Raw genomic sequence first — 15,828 nt, 5'->3', positions numbered from 1 at the left:
GCCGAGGCAACTAAGGCCATCAAACGTCAGTATATTGTATGTGACAATTTCTTTTCATACTCTCGCACGACCATGCAAATTAAAGCAGTTTACAACTAATTAGTGGATTCGAAATACTACTAGAATGAACGTTCATTAATTCTAGTGGCATTCACATGAAAAATTCGTGTGGTGGGTGGAATCAAGGAGGTACATGAATAGAATGTCTTTATACCCACTAATATAGTAATTTTAATATTATCTAAGCAATAATACTAAACATAAGCCTCGTTTATACGGGTTTAATAGAGAGGAGAGTCGCTGGAGCAAGCAGTTATCTTTTAGTAACCCGATCCGTATAAATATACTAAAACATCAATTTTAGTACCGTCTAAGTAGCGAGATTGCTGGATCTTAAAAGGGAGTCAAGTGAATAGAAAGACGCTCTCTTATTTGCCCACTGCTTACCTCCACCAGACAATTTTCTCATGCAATTGTGTTATGAACACATATAAACATCATTCTCTTATAACTTCAGTGATTCGGCCGTTGTCGAAAAAAAAAAAAGTTAAGTGGGGCGAAGACATTACTGTGAAGTTCGTGGAATTGTACAGGGCATGGGTGGCCAACCTGCGGTACGCATGACACTCAAGTGGTACTTTCTGATTCGAGAGAGAAAAAAAAAAAAAAAAAAAAAATGGTAAAAAATTATATAATAAATTTCAAAAATCAGAAAAAAAGGTGACAGTTTAAATTCCACTTTTATTGTCAAAAATAATGACCAAAGTTTCAATATAACGGAATCTAATTCATATTTAACGCCTGTTAGCGTTAAGTTTAGTGCTGGTAGGTAGGGCGCTAGTGTGCTCCTCAGGAAAATTCTATGAACGAATCTTTTTTGTTTGTCGTATATAATTAGTATTAAATTAATTTTATAAAATGTTTTAAGCATTTAGGATAAAATTGTTATAGTGAAAATATTAGGAGGCGTAGATTATTGTGGGGGTAACTGATTCTCTTTAAAAGTCCGTTTACACAAACTTTAGAAATGAGGTTAGCAGCAGTCTAATACTGTTTGGGAGTTAAATGATTTTATAACAAGAGAAACTGTTGCAGCTAAAAGTGAAAAAGCACTTGGGATTATGGAATCTACCCAACTATATTAAAAGAAGCTGCAAAAGCAGCAGCATTCTTGGATTCAGGATAAGTTTCTCCCACCCCCACAGATTGGAAATACAATTAATATTCATAAGTTTCAAAGGACGAAGTGGGTAACTACAAACCTGTAAGTTTGACTTATGTACCAGGGAAAATAATGGAGTCAATAGTTAAATAGGTAATGTAAGTTTATATTGATAAGAACGGAGCCATAAGGCAACCAAAGGAGTTTATTAAGGTAAATTAAAAAAAATAATAAATATTTGCTTATACTCCGGAAAGACCATATAAGGTCAGAAGAGTTTTCAAAAGAGAGAGAGAGAGCGCTATCTGGAACACATATGTTTCTCCCGTTCCAAAAAAATCTAACCCAAAATCGCCTAATGACTACAGACCAATTTTCGTAGGATGCACTTTCCTCAAAATCTTGGAAAAAGCCATACTTCCTGCTCTCACCCATCACATGTTCGGCCACAAACCTCCATACCTCCATAATGTACTACCTGGACGATCCACGATCACCAACCTCTTGGACACACTGTTCAGAATTAAAAGTACCTTAAGCAACAAAGAGCAACTGGATATTATGTTCCTCGACATTAAGGCGGCCTTTGACAATCTGTCCACCCATGCATTATGTCCCATACTGTGCAACTACTTCAAAATCTCTGGCAACATCCTAGTTCTCCTTAGGAAACTCCTTCAGTCCAGGACCCTATGGATCAGAAATCAAAACCATAATCACCACATTCTCTGCTCCAGAGAACTCCCCCAAGGGGGCGTTCTCTCTGCCGCCCTCTTCAGAACCCTTTCTATCAAACCGTACTAATATTACCACCTACGCAGATGATATTAAGTTCTTCATCATCACAAAATGCCCCCAGTCTCTCCAGTCTATTACTGTGAGCTCTAACCGTCAGCTACATGAACTGGAAAACTACCTTCATGCTATTGGGCTCTCCATTAATAAAGAGTAAACTTCACAACTCTCTTATCACCAAGAAGAAAAATACCAACGATGTGAAAATCATTATAGCGAACACTCCAGTTAAAAAAGTCACCCAACATAAAGATTTGGGTGTCACCTGGGACAAAGACCTCACCTTCTTGCCTCACTTTAATGCCACTCGAACGAAAACATATTCGGCTTTATGGGCAGTAAAACAAGAGATCTCCAACTTCCATAACCCGGACCTTATCATCAAATACATTCTTCGTTGCATTTTCCCAATTCCTTTATATGCCTCGACTATATGGTCCACAGCACCCTCATCATACCAAGCCAGGTTCCTCTGCCTGGAATTCTGGATCTTGAAATGGCTAAATAGGGTTGCCGGGCTAACACCTACAATCTCAAAATCTGTTCTGGTCACCAATCTTAATACGTTTCCTTGGAGGTATCACATCATCTCTAGGAACCTTCTTACCCTCTCTCAGCTTCTATCCGGAAAACTGAGCTCACCTGATATATGGGATATCATCGCCAGACCGTCCGACAGGAGAAGATGCCAGTCCAACACCTCCCCATACAGATCAAAGCTACGAAGCATGTCCTCCCTGGACAACATGTTTCCACATTACTCCTTCCAAATATTTAATAGATTAGCCATAGACGCTGAGAAACTTTGCAAGGACAGAACCTACAGATCTTCCATTCTTGCAGACATGTATGCCTTAGTCATGCTCTAGGTGGACTCTCTGTGATGCCGCACTATTCACGCTCCGATGTATCCGTATGCACTTTTATTTGTTGTAACTTTATGTTTTGTATCTTCACCAGTGGCTGTTTAAGGCCGTATATTGTATCTGTATACAATGCATTTGTCTGTATTTTATGTTTTATCTCTGAATGTAACTCATGTCCTCTAGCTGCATAGCTGTAAATGGACATTTCTTCGGAAATAAATTGATATTAATAAGTTTCTCACCGGCTATGAACACACAGACAGCAGTTGACCAGTGAAACTTCTCGGTATGAACACAGAACACAATTCACTAGTTCAACTACTAGATGTACGCACCATAAAGCTTGCTACGCGGCTGGCGGCCGTTCATAAATAAATTCTGTTTATACTCCGGGACGATCAGAAAATAAGAAGAGTTCACAAGACGGAGAAATACGAGAACATTATAGTATTTAGTAGCGACGCAGGCTTGAACCACAGCCACTCAAGAAGCGTGTACTTGAGTGCCATTGTTCTTGACTGCTCGGCTGATTTGAAGAAGTTCATCCTGACCAATCGAATTAACTATTAAAATAATTTTGAATTTAGAATAGTAAAACGACAATATATGGGAACTGAAGTAAAATTTTGATAAAATAAGCGAACTGGTGAAAATTGGCAATTGAAGTTTAACATTCATATGCAAAGGTACTGCACTTGGGTAGCAGTAATCCCAGAATAAAATGTCATTTGGATAGCATAAAACTCTAGGTACTTGCTGAGAAAATAAAATCTAGGGGTAAACTGCGCAGTTCAACATGAAACTATATGAGCAAGGCAAAAAGCTACTAGAATAGCCCATGGGGTTCCATCAATACATTAATTTTGCTAGTGGGTTAAAGTGATTATTCCATTGTATAAGGCAATGATTAGGCCACATCTGGCATACTGCTTAATTTGGAACCGTGATTTTAGCAGACGTATCTGTTGGAAAGGGACCAGTGAAGAGCAAAAAGATTAGTTGGAGACACAAAAGGATATTCTTACCAAGAAAGACAGGGTTTCTGTAAACTAGCCTCTCAGAACTATGCATTTATATGGTGACCGAATTAAAGTGTATTAAGCCTTAAAAGGATAAATAAACTGAATGCTCATGGCATCATTACTCTCTCAGGTGACACACACGGGGAAAAATTTAAATTGAAGAAAAAAAAAAAGATGGTTGCAGAATATACGTACAGAAACTTGCATTCAGCCAAAGAGCAGCTAATTGTTGAAATAATATTCCATCTAATGTTGTGAAAGTAGGCAGTTTGAATAAATTTAACGAAGATTAGAACTAATATCATGAAGAAACAGGATTTTTTTTTTTTTTTTTTTTTTTTTTTATGCAGTGTAGGCTTTGTTTCCATGCACCAAATTACTAATATGCACAAGGAAATGACATTTCATCACTTTAAAACTCGTACGTTTACGAACTGTCATACAAGTGACCCGAATCTGCTTCGGTAATAAACTGAAATCCTTTGCTTTAAATTTAAATTACCCATTTGGTCTGAGTAGTTAAATGCGTTCTTAATCCAAAAGCAGACCTAACTACTGGTGAAGTTGTTATCGCCACCTTAACAGTTACTTAACTATTATGAGCTTTTGAAAATTCCCACAGTGAATTTGTTGGCTTGAAGACTTGAATGCCAATTAAATTCGTGGGTGATGGATTTAATAGAGAGCATCCGGTTTTCTTCTACGGCGTTTCAATATTTATGCGGGCTGAATAACGTGTCGAAGTTTGCAGATGATACAAAGGTTGGCAGGGTTGTTAATGACAGTAATGGCAGTGTGCTACTGCAACAGGATCTAGAAACGTTTGCCATACACGCCATTAGCGCCATCAATCTTCATCGCATTTAAATACTCCGAATAGGCTAATATAATATGCATCCTTATTTTAATTACAAGTAACTGTTAAGATGCAAGCAGTGCAGTGATTAAGGGGGATCGAAGGGTGACACGAATAATTACAGACCTGTTAGTTTAACTTCTGTTCCGGGTAAAATAATGGAATCAATGGTTAAAGATGCACTGCAGAATAATCTAGACAAGGCTGCAGCAATAATTCAGACACAGCATGGGTTTGTTAAGAGAAAGTCTTGTCTGACATTTGATTGGATACTATGATGTGGTCACAAAGGAACTGAATGCAAAAAATGATTTTGACATCATACACTTGGATTTTAGGAAAGCTTTTGACACTGTTGGGCATGGAAGACTACTGTATAAATTGGAGCAGAATAGTATTAAGGGTAAGTTGCTAAAATGGATAAAAGGGTGGTTGAGTGGGAGAAGACAGCGTGGTAATCAATGGACGCTGCTCTTCGTGGACTAATGTTATCAGTGGAGTCCCACAGGGTTCGGTGTTGGGTCCACTGTTGTTTTGTATATTTATCAATGATATTGATGAAGGTATATCATATCAAGCTTAGTGTCGAAGTTTGCAGATGATACAAAGGTTGGCAGGGTTGTTAATGACAGTAATGGCAGTGGGCTACTGCAACAGGATCTAGAAAATTTGGGCAGATGGGCTGAGAAGTAACCCCAGTGGAACGTACCAACTGTGTGGTACTACACTCAGGGTGGTAGAAAATGAAAGGGACCTGGAACTAATTGTGCAGTCAGATATGAAGTTTTTTTAGGAATGCAGACAGGCTGCCAGAGCAAGTCATGGGGTTTTGTCAATGATATACAGCTAGCAGGGAAAAGGAGGCGATTATCCCTTTGTATAAGGCAATGGTCAGGCCACGCCTTGAGTACAGGTCTGGAGGCCTCACATAGATGTGGGGAAATTTGCCTTTAGCCAGCGGGTGGTTAATTGCTGGAACAAACTTCCATCTGCCGTTGTGGAAGTTGATAGCTTAAATAAATTGAAGGAGAAACTGGACAAACATTTAGAGGGAATCGGTGCGGGAATTTTTTTTTTTTTTTTTTGGCTGATGCTAAATAAGCTCATACGCTTGCTTTCTTTCATCACGTGCCACTATTAGTATTATGACCTGATTACCGTTCACATGCGCATAGATTACACAACAAAAAAAACTTAAATCAATATTTTTAATAATTCATGTCAGATGCAGGAAATATGACTTGAAATGTAACAGAGAAAGCCTGATCGTATTTAAATACACCGAATATTCGTATTCCTTTGTTTCTGCCTTGAATAGTTACAGTGATGTTTTCAGGGAGGCTCTACTGTATTGAATCTAATGCTCTAACGGTCTAACCTGTTCCCTGCATCTCTGTCGCGGTCAACAATTGAAAAAAAAAAAAATCTGTTACCTGCTGTAGGGCGATGATGTGATTCTATTAACTGATGTTATTGTTTTCTTCGAAAAACTGGATTAATGCGTCAAGCGTATTATTAAGTATAAACTGTGCCAGGAGAGACAGAATTATTTACAATCCTCTAAATTGATAGCTTAATAAGGGTCATAAGGCATGATGTGTGCAAAAAAATCTTATTTATAAGCAACTAGTTTACAGAATAAAGGCTTAAGTGTTCATCCCAATATTTAAAAACTCTTACAAACTACTCTAAATCACCAGTTCATCTATAAAGATACATATAAACATAGGTATCTTTATAAGCGTGTATAAATACGCCTACAAAGCTTTGTTAATGTTGGGAATTTTTTGTGCGCTACATGTACATACATGTAGCACCAATGAAACTGTGTCAAGTTCATTTACGCATCACCCACTTCTCTGCTGCTTTAAATACTTGGATATCAATAGTAGATTTCGCAATGTAGAAGAGGGGGAACACTACAAAATTTTTTTCAGAGATTTTCAATCGTTAATGAAAAGCAAGGTTGGTGTATTCGCAAAGTTATGCAAGGAAGCATATCATATTTCTGATGAACATAAAAAAAAAACACCCAGTGTAACTGATATCGTAGATAAACTTTCAACCTTGAACAGAGTGGGAGTTAATTCGAACACTCAATAAAGGAAAATTTTCGGACATTAATTTTACAGTTATCGCATTGCAATTTAAATCTATGACCCGTCACGTGACTAAGTGTGACGATGCCCTCGGCGGTTAGTATACTAAACCTTTTCAAACCCTTAAATACCACGATCAGGCCCTCTCCTGATGCCTGGATTCCAAACACTGCAACAACTGACTTAACTTAATTCCCTTTGGATAAGGATACCGCTTTATGCTGGGTTTACCTTTGACCAAGCTTATCGCTCTTCTCTAACCCTTTCAAACAGGTCCACATCTTTCCTGAAACGGTATATCCAAGTCTCTATGCAATGGCTTTACCACTGCTTTATATAATGGAATAATCACCACTTTGTCTCGATATTTCATTTCAAAAGTCGCATGCTTGCATCATTTGGCCTTAATAATACTGATATTACGCCGGACTGACTATATAGTTTGCTATTGGATACGCTCATCTTGAATTTACATTACTGTATTTGATAATTAAATGTATAACCCCTCCTCCAAGTTCTATCATTTCTATCCTTTCTAAATTCACTGTATTTACAATATTCAAATTCCGCATTCATTATATCAGCCATTCACTATATGTTTGTGATAAAAGACGTATCCAGAAATTGTTGCGGGGGGTTTAACCTGAAGCCCCTCACACCCTGTGGGTGTTACAGTTGGTTTCTGGTATTTCTGTCGTGTCTGGATTCGTTGACTTAACCAGTTCAATTCAAATTTAACTTCTAGAATTAATAAGCATGAGAATCTAAAGTAATTGCTCATGTGAGCGCCTTCTCCAGGAATTTTCCAGTAGGATATTAAGTTCGTTCTTGTCAAATGGGCGATTCCGGTTCTCGCTGTATTAATTAACTTCCAGTAGGTCCTACACTAATCATACTGATTTCAAAATTTGTGCATGTCCAAATAGGTCGGTTTGAAGCAGTGGAAGTTTCTTTTTGTACGATTTATACTATTTGACTTTGCTTTTAATTGACATTAGTACGTAAAGCTAACAGTTACCGCAAGAGACGAATCGCTTAATCATTAAAATATCAACCTTGTCTAAAACACGGCACACAAAACGGTAATCTGGAATTCCGAATCAGACCGACAAGGTTATAAATGGAAAAGGGAGACTAACACTACCAGTTTTAGTCAACTGTTCAGAGAATAGTTAATAAGGAGGTATAAAAATGGAGCCGGTTCGTACCAAGTTAACGAAGACAAATTAATTTTTCTTATATTTTAAACCCTTGACGCAAACCGGCTATTGGCACCTGAGGAGTGTAAAACGATAAATCTAAAGAGGTCTGCGATCGTATCGCAGAAAAATGTGATGTCTATTGGCGTCCAATGAGTCATTTAATATAGACGTTACTAAGACCATTCCGGTTTAAAACCACAATGACTGCAACTTAATTTTAAGCTTCTGCCCTCCGCTCGCTAATAGCTTCTTAAGCTCACTTGTTAATTTACCTCCATTTCTAATTATTATCTTATTCACTAATGGGCAGTGCGTTGTGTAATACTGGAATAAGGTACCAAAAGTGGTAGAGGCAGTGATTCTGGCTAAACTAAAGGTAGAATTACATGGTTATCTTGCAGGAATGTGAATAATATGAATATTATATTTTGTTTTATTATTTATAATTTTTATTTGGCTGATGAAGAAAGTCCGCTTCTATGCATCATCTGGGTTTACGCAACTTAGTCCTAATATTAATAATAACAGTATTCGCAATATAGTGCAAGGAAGCCACAGAATTTTCTGCACGGTCAAAAAAAAACACACCAAGTAAATAAGAAAATACAAATTCAGTTGACTTTGAATTTATTCAAACTGTCAGCCTGAACTACCTGCGAGGGCAACTTGTTCTAGCAATTAACGACTCTGACTAAAAACTTCCTACAATCTAATCTAAATCATAACCCTTATAATTCGAATTTATGGCCCCTAATTCTGGAATTCTTTATAACAGTGAAAATTCCACCTTCATTCATTTAATAATCTCTCTCAGTACCTTATAAACCTCAATCAGGTCACCTCTGAGGTGCCTGGTTGCCAAGTTCCGTAGCACACATAATAGGAATCTTTCCTGACGGTTGTCCTTTCGCCGATCTCACAATTCGAATTGCTCCTCTTTGGACCCTTTAAACTCTGTGTTTTTTCAGACGATGTTTCCATACTTGAACACAGTACTCCAAATGTTAGTTATAAATCCTATTTTTTTAAGAACTAGCTAAGCAACTTCAAAGCCCATTTTCTTGACCCTGGAAGAAAAATGGTGCAAGGCATCTGTCATTAACACGATGCAGTTAATATTTGTTCGAACAACCATTTGTTTCTATCCAATCGGAAACCTGGAATTTATAAATTTCTCACATATTTTCTATTTTAACAATTAATTTAGCGTTGCTGTAGTGGACTGCCTTAAGGTAAGTGCCATGACATATTACACCTGATAATTACATGTACTCATCAGTCTAGAACGGGCTGCTGACACACAGGGATAAAAAAAAGAAAAGAAAAGAACATTAAATTAATCGGAAATAATTTGATTTTAATAGAAATGTGGTATCTTCTAAATAACTCTTTTTTGTGACCACTACTTCGACACTGCATCTTAAGAATCATTCTGATATTCTGAATTTTTAACAATACAGTATCATCGATGGTTGAAAACTAGGCCAAATTTTAGTTATACGACTAGATTTTAAAACTCGTCAGAGTCGTTAATTGCTAGAACAAGTTGCCCTCGCAGGTAGTTCAGGCTGACAGTTTGAATAAATTCAAAGTCAACTGAATTTGTATTTTCTTATTTACTTGGTGTGTTTTTTTTTACAACGGTTTTTTTTTTTTTTTTTTTTTGCTGTGCATTGTAAACGAAACAAGACCCATTCTTCAAGTTAAACTAGATGTACAACTTACCATGGAAACTAAATTCTCAACAATCCTCCCACACCTCAGTAAAGCAATAAAGTTTCACGGTGGAACATTTACAAAGCATGATAAAAGTTAAAAAAAACAAAAAAAAAAAAAACTATGCATTTGGCCATACTGCACCAGAAATTTTTACAAATTGGCAGTTTATCAGTGAAAATCCTGTAATCTTTTTTTTATCTTTAAGGTAAATCTAGTTGTTCAAAAACCCGTCATTAAATATCATCACATACCATATCTAGTCAAGTGGGACTGCAAGGTGCATACTTCGGATGCTTCCGTTTACTCTCAAACCGAAAATCCCCTATAGACTCCCCCTCTTCTCAAAGTTATGAGGGATGTCTAGTTGACAGACGTGTAGTAAACATTCTTCTTCAAGTATTCCGGTTTTCTCTAGCAAACAGAGGAAAATCACCTTGAAGAACCGCTCTTACATATAGCATCGTTAGGATAACCTTGGGCTCACTACTTGTTCGTCGCACACTGGACAAGTTCATTTACCCCTGACGCACAACGACCTTCCAATTCTCGTAGCTCTGTCTGGTCCAGTTTATCCTACCTGGCTAATTTCATTCAAAATTGGTCTTAAGTGAAAAACATTTATCTTGTCAAGCACGATGTTTAGTAAGTTCACGAAGGCAGCTTTCCTCTACCGATGGCTCCGAATTTTCAAATCACAGTAGAGTAAATGTCAACAAGTTATATTCTGAACGTAGTGAATGAAAGCATGAAAAATAAATTAGAATTGCATTGTAAAGTATGAATTATTCATTACTACTTGATGTATCGAAAGAAATAACACAGCACAGCACATTGAAGGCACGACGTGGACGAGTGGTCAAGAACCGGTGTGTAGTAGCACATGCGTTAGAGTTTACCGTGGTTCAAGCTCAGGTGACTGCAAAATACTATTAACAATTGTGTTCTTGTTAAAATGATAGTTTAAACTCGTCTGACCTAGTGGTCATGAGAGAATATAAACAGACTGTCTTTTAAATAGTAGTCTTTCTCATGTTCGTTTCATACATTTAATACATGATAAAGCAAACAAAAGAAGGAACTAGTATTTCATATGAACCAGCGCACTGTGACCAGAATCGATATGCCACACAGCAACGAACCAATCGCTTATATATATATATATAAATAAAAGGGAAGTATGGTCGTCCCAAATATGAACCTGCCTTTTGATTCATACGCAGAAACACCGTTAGACATTTTTATAGAGCACGTTACGAAATCAATGTCTGCCCGTCGACAGTTTAGTGAGATATGTGAAAGAACTCATGTCGCCTAAAATACCGGGAAAAAGGACTAGATCATGTTCACACTACGTGAACGTGGATCATTATACTAATAACAATTAGAGAAGAAAACGAAATTAGTTCCTAAAATGTTTTATTTAATGGGTCCTGTGTAGTTGGAGCTGCGCTGAATGGGAAGCCACCAAGAAAATTCAGACGGACTCAAGAATCGTCCGAAGTAACTCGCTCAGGGGTGGCGAACCTTTTTAAGGGTCCGTGCCAAAATTGGATAAACCTTTTAAAAAACTACCCTCACGTGCCCCTCGGGAAGGCGATACTCAAGACAATTTCGTCTTGAGTATCGTACGTCTCACCACTCTAACCTCAAACAAATCGCTGCATAAACACTATTTACTGAATGGTGTTATGTCACTACATGCCTGGCAGACAGAATGGGTGTGCGTAGTTCACGACTCAAGGTGGATTCTGGAGTGATGTTGTTTCGAAGTTTGAAAATTTTTTTGGACGCTCTGAATTCCGCGTGCCCTTAATTTTTATGCGTGCCATAGGTTCGCCACCCCTGCGCTAAGGTCTGCTGCACTTCGCCGAATAGTCAGAGTTAAAAAATACAGAATTACGCATTCCGCGAGGTCGAATCCGCGCGATACCACAAAATACAAAAATATTCTTGTAGTCTCTAATTTGGACATTCCTTTGACCTTATGCAGCTCCCGGATTATATGATGAAAATTTATTTTCTCAGGAAAGGGGCATTACTTTCCAGTACAACTCTGTGCATTCACGAAAGTTTAAAAGTGCAGAAGTTTTAACAATAGCCTGTATAGAGAGGTCAGAAATTATCACAATTTCAAAATCAGCACTAATTTGATGAAACAATGGAAGCCTATCTTGTCTCTCGTGTTTGTGGTTCAGCAGTAATGCTCACAAACTGCTTTTTAATCTGCTATTTACTTTTAAGAGTGAGACGCTGCGCTGACAGTATTTCCGGTTTACTGAAAAAGTGCCCGACACTTATCTGACGTGGTTATCAAATAGTAAATGTCAGGCACTAACAGCCCTTACTTTTCATCCTTTTGAAAAAGCCAAAACAGCATTAGCTATTTTATAATTTCGAAGTTCTAACTTAAATTCCTCATGGTATTCCTCATCGAACAACTTCTATAACACTTTTGTCAATAAGGTTCGAAACCCTATTTATTCAGACGTAGTGAAATTCAAGGTAACTCGTTCGTAACAAAAAAATTTTCTGCTGCAAGCATTAAAATCATTGAATTAATTATACTCTATTAATCAACCCGACTTAAACAAATCACATCATAAGTAAAGCTATTAATGGTCACTTAAAAAAAAAAAGTGTTACTTCGGCAACTGACCAATGGAGAGGTATACTAATGATGTGTTTATGTCAGGATTAAAGTAAGAATGAACAATATATACATATATATCAGTATTTAAATAATGTTTAAATGGTCAGTGTTTTAACAATTACAGCCACAGGGAAAGGGAAAAAGTGCCTAAGTGACTGCGAAAATTATCCATTTAGCAATTCGCACACATCCCCTTATTACATTGCTCCATAACAAAACCATAAATAAATTCCTCACCTTACGCAATATGAAACAGTTTGTATGAAAAATCTACAAGCAAAAAGTGAAATTATTTTAATTTTCTATAAAACAAAAAAGCTTATTAAAATATACCAAATTAATAATTTATTAAACATCGTAATAGTAAGAATAAATATAGTATTTAAATGTCTTAACTGAACCAACTTTAAAACTAAATAGAACCGTGAATCAAAAACAATGACGCATTGATTGATAATTAGTTTACTAATTTAATATGATGCTAAGTTATCAAAGCAGGCGGCTGCACATCATCTGAAATATAGCGCTGCTGTTGACAGCAGCAATGAAGGGATGGTGACATCTCATTTCAATAAGGAGATCTGAGTATGAGAAATAAAAGAAATTATATTTCTTTTATTTTTCGTGATGTGCTTAGATACAATTCATAGAAATGACCTGACACATCAATCAACATCCTTAAACCGTAGGATTATTTTATCAGTTCTCCCACCCCTCTCTAACTAGAGTTTGCTTAGCGAAGTAGTTCGGAACTTTCTTTTAGTGATCAACACCCCTTTTAAACAAAGAAAAAAAAAAAAAAACTCTGCAACTACACCCTTGTCCACTGGTTATGACATGTTTAATGCCCTTCTTTTACTGAGATTGCGTTGCGTTTTAATTTTTGTATTCGTATCTCAAGAGTTCCTAGAGGTTCACAATTACAATCCTCTGGTTGAAAACTGACAGCCTATTACACAACAGCAGAAGTTCTGTTATTATTTTAATAAACATCAATTTACCAATGTCGAATCGCCTCCCCCAAACACCAAAGTATTACGACACCGCTATTAATAAGACAAACAACCAAATGAACACTTTTCTATCAAATTCAACGAGTTTGATGGGATGGTTTTGATTTCTAGCCTAGAATCCATTACGCTTCTACGTCTTTCAGTTAATTTAGACTATTACTCCATGAAAGAGAACTGTACGACCAACAGGACATAATGTATTTTACTACAACTTGCATTTTTACAATTTAAACAATTTTATAAGGAGATATATTTTCAAATTAATCCAGAAAAATATTTTGTTTTACAACTTCAGATTCTTAGGAGTATAAATTCGATCAAGACTACTAGGGGGAGCGCTAGTGTTATCTCACACCAGACAAGCCCAACGCTGGATAACTACCTTTATGTTTCACTGAATATTAAAAACAGATAATTTAAAATACATTTTAAACTGGATTTTTAAATGTCTATATTTTATATATAATCTGCCTCCATATACCGTTACAAACCACAATCCTCCACCCTAAAAAACAAACTAGTAATGCAACCGCACTTTAGAGAATTACATTCTTATTCTCAATTTTATTTTCAATAACAATCATCATCCAAAGTATAACACATACTTGAAGTTGCTAAAGTATAACGTAAGTCGTAACACGCACACTGCCGTAATTGAGAAGCTGTCACACATTAAAATCAGAATTCACATGAGATAGATTACCTGGCTAACTAGATCGCGTTTCGCCAAACTCCAAGAAATGCGCATGAGGTAAGAAGGGGGGGGGGGGGAGGAAAGAAACTGTCTTATAAGTGATTATAGTGTTAGTCACAGACATTCCCCCTCATAAAACAGTGACTGTGAACATACCTGACTGGTGACTTGGCTATCGTATGACGAGTGGTAAATATTTCATAATCACGACTACGATAATCATGCTGCAAACACGACTGCTGGGAATGTCGACAAAGTTGAAGTGCTGGAAGGCAGTTTAGAAGAGGAAAATATTTCAGACCTGGCCGAACAACTTTGGAAGAGCTTAGAAGACCCTATCCCCTTGTTATCCCCCACGAATCCCAAACTGAACGCAAAAAATTGTTTCAAAAAAAAAAAAAAAAAAAAAAAGCAGATAAAATTATGTCACGCCAATTGTGGCAAATACTTGAATTCCAGACGACACAATTAAATTTATTTGATTACTTTTCAAAATGATAATATACATTACTACGTACGTTACGATTTTAACAGGGACTGAAACATCCCTTTATCTGGATTGTAAAACGCATCGTGTGATCAATCTACGATAGTGACTGATTTCACTCGATATCTTCTCAACGTTGAGGATCGCCTTCAATTGACAAATTTTAAGCAGACTACCGATATATTTTATATCTTTGATTTCACTAAAATAATAGAAATTATATTATTATGACAAATGCGATCTAAGAAAACATTGTTGTAAAACTAGCTTTCTGTTAAAAATATATAATAAAATCAATCCACTGATTTTTAATCAATGCACAGACCACAAGCAGCCTGGGGACTACAGGTTAAGAAACACAATTTGATGATTTTAACACCCTTTAACACAATCTGATAACCCCATAAACAAAATCACAGAAAGATAAAAGATAGAAGATTTTCGTTAAACAGTTGAAAGACGAAATTAAAACAGTTCTTCCAAACGGATCAACAACGGTTAACGCAATTCCCAAACTCATCAACTATCTTTGCTCAGCATACTGAAGCTGTTCAGAGACAACCAGTTGTGTAACGGACTGTACTCATTCCAAAGATAACTAAATCCCGTAGTATAAAATCACAAAATCTTTAGTTTATAAATATAGTCTCCGTCATGAACAAAGCACAAATACAACTCCTATCTAATCAAATGTAATATATAAACGTGAAAAGATGGTCTCACCACGTGCCATGTGCAGTCCGCCAGTAATATCCCTATTCATTGTTATAAACTTCCTGTCCGTTTTACAACACGAAGAGAAGCCCAGCATGCAACATAGGAGTAAACCAGCTGACGGGATGTCCGGTATCTTTCAGTGAGGAGGAACAAGTTTCCACCATATGACATGCACAAACACCAAGCTAACAGAGGGTCATTTCTATGACAACGCGCTTACTAACGTAAAACCGTATGAGCGAGATACTACGCTCTTCGAACTTAGTTCTCGTACTGGTATTGACTTCTTCGTAGCGGCACGCAGGTGGTGTTAGACGAGTCTACTGGCTGGGAGGGAGATATGGAGGAGTGATAAGCAGAACGTGGGAAATTTAACTGACACAACCTTGCATTGTGTTTTTGCATCTTAGCATTGACATCGCTACCAGAAATGTGTCAAGTTTCTTGCGTAATACAGTTCGTACGTTTCTTAAAAACTTTAATGGGTTTGGTTCAAATGGTTACAGAAGCTAACCGCTTGAAGAGGATCCTTTATGAAGCGGATTC

General features: G+C 36.9%; 1 protein-coding gene across 1 annotated transcript in view; it reads right to left on the bottom strand.

Annotated features, from left to right (window-relative positions):
- The window catches only part of LOC150075087 (uncharacterized), a 119,662-nt gene extending 104,120 nt beyond the window's left edge, over positions 1–15,542 (bottom strand). The window contains exon 1 of the mRNA XM_090389088.1: positions 15,289–15,542. The gene's annotated coding sequence lies outside the window, so the exon portion shown is untranslated. The remainder of the gene's footprint in view (positions 1–15,288) is intronic.
- Between the last annotated feature and the right edge of the window lie 286 nt (positions 15,543–15,828).

This window comes from Mastigoproctus giganteus, chromosome 14 (assembly GCF_048544385.1).
Source record: "Mastigoproctus giganteus isolate SK-2022 chromosome 14, ASM4854438v1, whole genome shotgun sequence".
In the NCBI taxonomy this organism is placed as follows: domain Eukaryota; kingdom Metazoa; phylum Arthropoda; class Arachnida; order Uropygi; family Thelyphonidae; genus Mastigoproctus; species Mastigoproctus giganteus.
Note: the sequence above shows the minus strand (reverse complement) of the source record. Positions and strands in the feature narration are given on the sequence as shown.